The sequence below is a fragment of the Dermacentor albipictus genome, chromosome 5 (assembly GCF_038994185.2).
Source record: "Dermacentor albipictus isolate Rhodes 1998 colony chromosome 5, USDA_Dalb.pri_finalv2, whole genome shotgun sequence".
NCBI classification, from domain to species: domain Eukaryota; kingdom Metazoa; phylum Arthropoda; class Arachnida; order Ixodida; family Ixodidae; genus Dermacentor; species Dermacentor albipictus.
In genome coordinates this window covers 83,425,748-83,434,980 of record NC_091825.1, presented here as the reverse complement: position 1 = coordinate 83,434,980, position 9,233 = coordinate 83,425,748, and the positions used below count along the sequence as shown (strand labels likewise).

The following is a 9,233-nucleotide window of genomic DNA, read 5'->3' as shown; positions in this document are numbered from 1 at the left end:
ATTGAATAAAGCAGAAGTATAGAGAATAATAACGAAAAAGAAAGCTTGGAGCACATCACAAGAATAAAACATGCATAACGCCACACACTCATTGCGTGGTAGTTAACGGCCGGCAAATTGGCCGCGAATAAGCACAACTAGAGGAAAACTATAATCAGAAGGCCAAAGACGTCGCCTTCAAATATGATGGAAGGGCGATGTATGGTTGATCACGTTTGAATGTAGGACCAGTGGGAAACAGTATGCCTTCCATTGTAACCCATGGTGTACTCAGTGAGCCGTATTCTCCATAAAGTGCAATCCGCACGCAATGTAGGAGCTGCGATTAGGTGACTAAACCCGGTATTTTCAAACTTTCCTCCACTGCACACCCCACCACGACTCGAGAACGTGAATGGAAGCGCCGGTTATTGGCAGAAGTTGTCACTGCGCTTCATTGACATCCCACGGGAATTCTTCAGCAGCGCAGTATCTTCTTCGGCCAAACGGACGTGCTGTGCTCCACTGGTTGGAGTGGAGGAAAAGTTTTGAGTAGACGATCGTTCGAGAATACGGGGGTAAGTGTTTCCGTTGCACCGCAGGAAGCACAGAGTGAACTGCATCAGTGCACGCCTTTGATGACGCATCCGTCCAGCCACCGTGACACATCCTGCGTATGGTGCTCCAGTAACATGTGTCTGATGCAGCGACATAAACCACGCCCACGAACACGTGGTGGACATGATCTTGTAGCTGAAACTCGCTTATGAGAGTGCTGTCCGAGCAGGTGGTGGTGGATCAGCAAAAAAGCGGCGTCGAGTTAGCAAAAAACATGCGGACTAATCTCGCAGTCATTTTCGCGAGATGCAAATCGCTTCCTAATTGACGGCAATGCGCACCTGCGACGGAACCCACCGACACCGCGAGCTGCAATTGCACAGAGTCGGTAAAACGACGCACGATATGGCTGTCATTGTCTGCTTGCTGTAGGCGAACAAGCGCTGCACGTGAGCCACTCCGGTGGACAATGTTGTAAGCAGTGAATTCGTCCTGCGCGATGAACATCCGCTTTGAAAACAGTAGAATGCGCTTTCCCTTAACAATCCCTTAGACAACGACGGCGGTGATGACGATCCTATATAGTCAACAGCACTATTTTTGCTGCGCCGTTCGACACGAAGTTATACGACATCCCGTTTGTTGGGTTCTGAATACTTATTCAACTGGTGTAAGCGAGAGATACATGGATAGTAACGTGATCTGCCGTTGCGTGTTATTGCATTGGTGCATATCTATGTCTATGTCATGTATTTTATGTTACATTGGCGACGCAATTTCTACACCAGCGAAGATATGTTCAAACTGATAAAATGTTTAGTCGCGGAACCAGGGTTGCTGACGAAGCAGATGAAGACTGCGAGATTATTTCGCTGCACCAGCGGATAGATCGGCTTGCTATCAACCCAATATTTTTGCATGGAGACGTGCGCGTTAAGTCCTTCCGTGCGGAAGATTCCCTAGACAAGTGGGCCAAGGTTGGTGCGCTGCAAGAAGTCGTAGGGCGGGGGGCACGTCAAATTAACCCGTCTGTGCAGTGCTACTCGGCACTGCGGAAGTGACGAAGAAGCTCGCTGATCTGAAGGAACTACAGGTGAAGAGTCGCCGGTGCCTTGTCATGGAACCCTTTCGAGCAGCAGGTGAAGGTTCGACTGCCAACGGCTCTGGCTGCCTTCGGCAAGGTCACCAAAGTGACGCGCTGGTGGGTCGAAGGCGGCAGCGACAATGTGTCTACCACCAGCGCCTAGCAGCTAAAACTTAAGACTGGTTTTAAAGTTGACGACTTGCCGTACCAGATCCGGGTTGTCCGCAAACTGGCCTTATAGTGGTCGCGCCTGGCTGACCCACTGAGTGCCTGCGTTGCCAGGGACCCGCTAGCATTCGCCAAGGCTACAAGGTGACGCGATGTTACTAATGCCTATGGTTGGGGAATGTCAACGCTCAGTGCGCCTTTTTGCACGCCACAGTAACGGTCTATAGCGGGATGCAGAACGAGTACGCCATGGACGCCAAGGAGGCGGAACACGAGGCCAGTGGCGTCGCAGACGCGACGTCACCAATGATGACAGGAGTGGCGTCTCCTTCAGAAAGCAGACAGAACCGGGTAACCGAAGACCACATCGAGGGAGCACTGCTGGCCAATTTAGCGAAGACTGAAAGACAGCGAAAGTTGTCGAGTACCAGTCATGGCTGTGAAAGTTGATCTCACGAACGAGGGCCCACCGGCGGAAGGCGCAACTCTTAGTGCCGGCGTCGTCGTACAGATCAAGAGGCCTCGATATGGTGCGGCAAGCATGGTAGACGGAACGACTATCAAGGAGCTCTTGAGAAACCGCAAAAAAAGGTGACTCTACGCAGGTGCGCAACCGTGATGACCAAGCTTCATGCCCCAACAGAACGGAGGCCTCGGCCGCCTACAGTGCTTCCCGCTATCGTTGTGCTTGGGTGTTACTTGTTTTGCTGGGCATAACTTCGCCCAATAATGAGTTAAATGTGTCAGTCACAGTTTTGCCACTGAATCGTTCTTGACCGTCACTACAACGTGGAAATTCCGATCAGCGGGTCAAGCAGTGGGTAGACAGTGGGGCTAGTTTCGGTATCGGCAACAAAGCGTCTCCATGACACTGGTAGCCAAAAGAAAATTCAATAGCCTTTGCATATGTGGCTCTATCTTTCCAACTTACCTAACGATAAAATGAAGTGACGCAACAATGTGTAGAAATAAAACGTGCTTTTGGCTATTTTCTTTTTCAGCGTCTTGTATGTTTATTTGGTCGCTTCATTTGTTGCGCCAAGGGGCGGCACTTTCGCTCTTATCGCTTCGGCTGCCATTCTCTACGTCTGCTGCTGCCGCTTTTTATGTAGTACGTGCACGTTTTTTCGTATGCTCTGCAGTTTAAAACTTTCTGTGCCTGCGAATGTTCCGGCAATGTCGGAAAAACTCGGGGAAGGATACAAGACTTGCTGCGTGGCTGTGTAATGTGGCAACTCGGGGAGCAACACAAGGGCAACATTCCGTTTTCTAGCGGACGGCAGGTAAACACACTTTTTGTGCTGTCGTTATGAAGAAACAGGCGCTGTGCTTATCCAAAAAGCTATAGGACGAATCGAAAAATCTTCCGCACTTGTTTTGCAGTGAATATCCTTTTTTCGTTTGGCTCGGCACACTTTTCTGCGGTGTTTTAAGAAACTGAAGCTACTTGGGTGATTCATGCTAGCTGAAGCGCAGGTGGAAATTACGCTTCGGTACATTTTGAAAATATTCACATTACCTTACAGGCTTATTGAAGGGCATTGAGTAAGGGGGCAACAGTAATTACATGATAAGAATAGCAAACTGCAACATCGTTATACGATAATAATACGCAACGAATTTAGGTTATCACGGAATTTTTCACGATTCTAGATGGATGCAATGTGGTCTGGTTAGCAGTGTGATCCGGATATGTTAGCGGTCGCTCTTCATTTTTTTTTTTCATGCATAGAAAACTTGCAATTTGTATCTGCCTAAGGCATGTAAACGTTTTCTGTACAAACTGGTTACGCTGGAGAGCATTCCGATTACTACTTCAGATGTCGATATACGGCGAAATTACGCTAAATGGGGAGACATTGCTGGGCTGACATGGGAGCAGATGTATAAGGGCCATGGCCTCTTCTCGGACCACTGCAGAGGAAGGCACTACGCCGACTCTGTCATGGTCGGCTGTGTCGACTGTTGGAGTGGTAAAGTGGTCCCTGATCGATGAAGGTAAGGGAAATAAGTTATTAGTGGTCGCCAATCTGTGCTTCTGTAGTCCGTTATTTTCGTACAAAAACCACTTGACAGGGGATGGCGTAAGTGTCGTGAGCACGGCAAGCGCTGTCTTCGGCATGTTCTACGGCGCCGGGTGGTTACGCAGCGAAATTTCCTCGGCGTGCGCCAAGAAACCGCGTGCTTAGAATCTTCTTGTTATCGCTTGCTCGTCTGCGGTGCGCGATGTTCCCAATTATAGGCTAAACTGAACCGCCGAACAGTTTTTGCTGACAATAAGCGAACTCACATTCGTAAAATGTCGCGCCCCGCTTGGCGCTACAGCATACGACCCGGCGAAGCCAGTTCTTGACGCGTGCTGCTCTCTTCTACCTAAGCTTGGTTTGGTGCTTCATAGCAGAAATTATTCCGGAGCAAAAATTTCAACGTTCAGTTACCCAGCAGCTTTTAAATTTAAGAAGTTAGAGTTGCTCTTACGGGCATTTTGCAGAAAAATGAAGCCAAAGTATATAAAACGCTCAGTCACCTAATCCTTAACAAGATGAACCAAAACATTCATCGATCAAGAAAACTATCTCCGAAAACTAGCCAGCTACTGAGGAACCAGCAATGCCTAACATGTTACATGAATATATAGCAGCACTAAAATTTGGAACTTATTAAATTTTGGGGGCGTATTTCTACTTGAAATCCCGCAACCAACTGTAATCAGAACTAACCTGCATGAATTAAAAGTACTGTTGTAAGAAAACAGTGGGTTTTTTTGTCACGTGCACAAGAAATTTGATTATAAACGGGCTTTTCATGTCGTGTTTCCATAAACGTGAAGCGTTGTTACATGGCGCGCATGTGTTGCCAACGGAATTCGCTTTACAGGGGACCATGACATTCAAGTATAGACAAAGTGCTACGCTTGACCTGTGTGCTTGTGTATAGTGTTCCTTCACATAACGTTCAACTTTGGCGAAAATTTGCCAACTAGCCTGAAAAAATGTTCTGATGATGTATCTGTCTTTAAAAGTTCTACACTGCCTCAGCGAGGCCAAAAGCGGAAAATGTGCTAACCGGAGAGCCCAGGCATCGTCAACCGACCGAGAGGTGATACACAAAGGTATCGCAAGTCAGCGAAGTTAAAGAGCTGCCGAAAGATCACCACGAGGGAAGCACTAGAGAAGTTTATGTATCATGTGAGCCCAGAGCTCTACCAACTGTTGCAGTGCCAAGTGACGCTCCGTTATCGCAAGATGAAGGGAAGGACACGCAGGAATGCTTTCCCGAGCAAGTTGGTTGTGCTGTTGTACGGTGTGTCCACTGTACTGAAAGATAACCTAAACAGCAGTGAACTATAGGAAATATTTTAAAATTTAAAATTTAAAAATGGGGTTTTATGTTCCAAAACCACTTTCTGATTATGAGGCACGTCGTAGTGGAGGGCTCCGGAAATTTCCACCACCTGGGGTTCTGTAACGTGCACCTAAATCTAAGTACACAGGTGTTTTCGCATTTCGCCCCCATCGAAATGCGGCCGCCGTGGCCGGGATTCGATCCCTCGACCTCGTGCTCAGTAGCCTAACACAAATATTTTGCTTTAGGAAGGGTTGCACAGAACTGATGCAGTAGTTCTGCTATGTGTGGCTTATGCTTCCGATGAATGGCATCAATCTGCATCTTAAAAAAACAGCGGGAGAGAAAACCCGCTGCAAAAAGAAAGCTACAAAAGCTTGAAAATTATCAAACATTTTCTTACTGATATTTTATTCTTTTTGTAGTTCCAATAGCTCCTAAGGCGATCTCCTGACTAGCCTATATTTAGAAAATATTTCGGCATATTTTAATATTTTCATAAACATTGTGCATCGTATTCTGTGTACAGACAGTTCTTGCTACTACACTTGCCCCCCCTCCAAAGATTATCACGTAGCTACCATACATGGATCTTGGGATACTAGAATCTTGAGCTTACTGTAGTAAAGTTGTGCAAGTACTAATGTTGCTCAGCAATCTTGACTTCAGTGGTTTCAATATTTTGGCAAAAGTGGGAGGGGGGCGTCCCCTTTCGGCAGAGTCAAGAATAATCTTAATACGGCAAGGAAATCATGATGCGCCAGAAACGAGTGTTCTAGAAAAGTTGAAATGCTTTCGCCTCCTTACTGTGTCGACGCCGCAATTCTAATGGCGGGTGACCTCCAGCCAATGATAAAACTTGTAACATAGCTCTAACAACACCTGTCCTATGCTTCAAACTGAGTAGCACTCAGTTTGAGTGAACTGAGTCCTAGCCGCAGAAAACTGAGTCTATAAGCTCTTTTAAAGAAATTGCGTAATGTACATTCAGTGTATTAGAGGAAGGTATTGAAAACCATTCAAAACAAGATTGTTCTGAGTAGGTTACCCTGACGCCATCCGTTGCTTTTAGAAAACATTTCTCCATGTCCCAAAGCTACGCGTTCAATAATACCTCTGTGCATCACTCTGAGCTTGCCCAATCTCTACTGACGATCAACCATCGATTGACACATGCTTCTCCTGCATTCACTGTTTCTCAACAACAAAAAAACTTAGCACTATTTGTTGTTATTGACATGGAACTGTGCCATTTATGTCTATACGATGATTACAAATTTTAAGGAACGTCTCCAATACGGTAGCGAGGAATATTGTATTGATACCGTGTGTGCAATGTTACAGGTCTGAATGAAGCTCTAGGGGTCTAACAAAACCACATATGAAAAAAAGACTACAGACATTTTCAATATAATTTGATAAATATTTACCGGCGCATTACCACTAGGAGAGCTATGCAGGAAAACTTAGTATGTATTGCATGTTTCTTCGACCAACAAGTATACTTGTACGGCATAAGAAAGGAAGTTGTTTTATTGGTAAGGAAGAAAATCTAGATGTGGTGCTCTAGTTAATCTATTTATTATTGACAAATAACTGTTGCAACACAAATTGCTTTGGTAGAGTGGTGTTGTACTCAACAAACACACATGGCCTCTGTACCACTGTTCTGTCTGTGAGAAATGGCAGGAAGCTGCCTCACGCACGTATGATCGTAGTAGAGTGCGCCCATCTGTGCTGACTAATGAGATACTCAGCTCTACATTACTGTATTGTGTATTGACTACCTCGCTGTGCAATAGGTTGCCAATAAAAACACTGAAGAAACCACATTCTTCTGCCTATTTATGTTTTGCCGAAACAAAGTAGCCGCGTTACGAGGCATGCGGGCTCGCACATCTTGAACAGAAAAAAGGCAAGTTTTCACACAGAAGCGTTGCACCTATGTTGGAAGAAAAGGAACTTGGAAGCAGAAGAATGATGAAAAGAAAATCTGAAAGAAAACGATGTGAAAAAATTAATGCAAGCGGTGTTCGTGTCCGTTGGCGCCTGCATAGAATGTCGTGTGCTCGTCGAACGCAAAGCAGACGACAATCGGGATGGCGGTTCCCCTTCGCGCATCAGCACAACGACTGCCGCGGAAGCAGGCTTTATTTTTTCCTCGTTTTTTCTTCTCGGAGTTTGGCCTACCAAGCACACGGAGCGAAATTGGGGCTCGTGACGCATTTCCGGCTTACCTCGGGGCTATGCCAGCTGACCTAGCCGTAGGTCAAGCGCGTCGGCTTTTATACGTGACTCGTCGAAGGTTTCATCGTAATCGCTGGTGCCCGCGTGCCTTCCAGAGAGTACTGCACCATTTGCGTCGTGCATACAATCATATATCACACAAAGTTCGGTGACAACCGACAACGGGTGGAATCATCGATAACATTTCGAGAAACTTAGGATAAATGTAGGCGCGTCCTGCGCAAAGCAATAACATTTAAATTTTTTGCCGTTGAAAACCGGTCACCGGAGACAGATAAGCAAGCAGACGTGTCAATATAAAACTGATCAAGCAAGCATAACACAAGTTCTGACAGCAGTATTTATTGAGGCGTATAATTTAAAGGCCTTGGCCACTTCATTTGGTGCAGCATGCACAGTTTTGATCCCAAAAATGGAAGACATGGGGAAACTTAAACCAGTCTCATCATTCAAGACAATACCTCTGAAAAACTTGATTATAATTTTTAATAAACGTTCTGGGCCTTCAAATGCTTTTTATCGCCTTCAGAAGGCTATGAAAACGTAGTTGGGCCATTAGTGGTGGCATACATAATCGCACCATTGTCACGAAAATACACAAGATGCGGTGCCTGTTGGAGTGTTACGACTCCATTCAAGCTGGAGTCGCTTTCCTGTAAATAGACTTCGTACATCATGAAATTTTGTTCAAGGCGTTGAATCATGTTCATCTAGACACCACCATAACTGAGGAGGTGTCCATGGCGTGTCGTAGCAACACTACGCGAATGACGGTCAATCAGCCAGTTGGAGGCCCCATCAAAGTAAAGCGTTCTGTACGCCAGGGATGTCCTCTCAACCAGCTATTGTTCAGTATATCAATCCAAACATCGTGTAATGTTTTTATCGAAAATCAATTTATTGATTGGTTTCGGTATAAGCCAGTGAAGTAAAGCCGCTAGCGTATGCGGAAGACGTGACTGCATATTGCACGGATAAAGAGAGCATTAAGACAAAGATCAGTATTGTAGATAGCTTTGGTATAGTCACGGGTAGCTGTGTGACCTGACGAAATGGCTTGGGCTCTGGAACGGCGAATGACCGTTGCCGCATGTGCTTTTTATACCTCGTGAGGAAACATGTGGCTGACCAACGCATCGGAACCTTTATTATAGACATTGCTCGGACGCATGTCATCATTGTGTGCCGTTGTAAAAAGTTCTGCATTTCTTCACACAAATATCTTTGCAACTTATCATACGCTGCAGCATTTTTCGTACCCCAGCATGAGTTTTGTGGTGGACGTAATGCCGAGTAGTGGCCCTGATAGCTCGATCTCAGGGGTTCACGTGCAATCACGTCCTGTGTTATTTGATGAATAACGAGTTTAGGAAATGCAATGAACGCTCCAGCTCCGCGCGGACTGTATATACCACCTGTACTTGCATGCGTGCAATGCTATGGTAGCGCCGACTGTACATGGTACGTGCACTCTGTTTCACGTAGCACACAAATTGAGAGTTTTAGCCCAGCGGGTTTACGGCCAGCGGAGCGGAGCGGTCTCCACCGTTGCGCCAGCGGAGCGGCTCGCGAAAAAAGAATTTTAGCCCAGCGGATCACCCGCTCGAGCGGGGTAAAGAGCGAGGGAGCTCTGCTGCCCCACCTAGTGGTTCGAATAGGAGTTACTGAGAAATGAAGTTGAATTACGCTTGCTTTTATTATGCAAGAAATGTTGAATAAAGATATATTACATGTTCTCAGTGCATTATTTGTTAATAATGTACTGAGTATTAATGTACGGGTCAGCGCGGCAGTCGCCGTCTTCGGTGCAGAACTGCCGGCGTTCATGTTCGCGGCTGCCGTCTTGCATTTC

At 46.1% G+C, this 9,233-nt stretch overlaps 1 long non-coding RNA gene across 4 annotated transcripts in view; it reads left to right on the top strand.

The window, feature by feature from the left end:
• The first annotated feature begins 291 nt into the window (after positions 1–291).
• Positions 292–9,233, top strand: part of LOC135905799 (uncharacterized) — a 138,176-nt gene continuing 129,234 nt past the window's right edge. The window contains exon 1 of one of the 4 annotated variants that reach the window (XR_011514509.1): positions 292–3,072. This is a non-coding gene — a long non-coding RNA (uncharacterized lncRNA). The remainder of the gene's footprint in view (positions 3,073–9,233) is intronic. The other 3 variants (XR_011514508.1, XR_011514510.1, XR_011514507.1) reach the window with 3 other exon arrangements.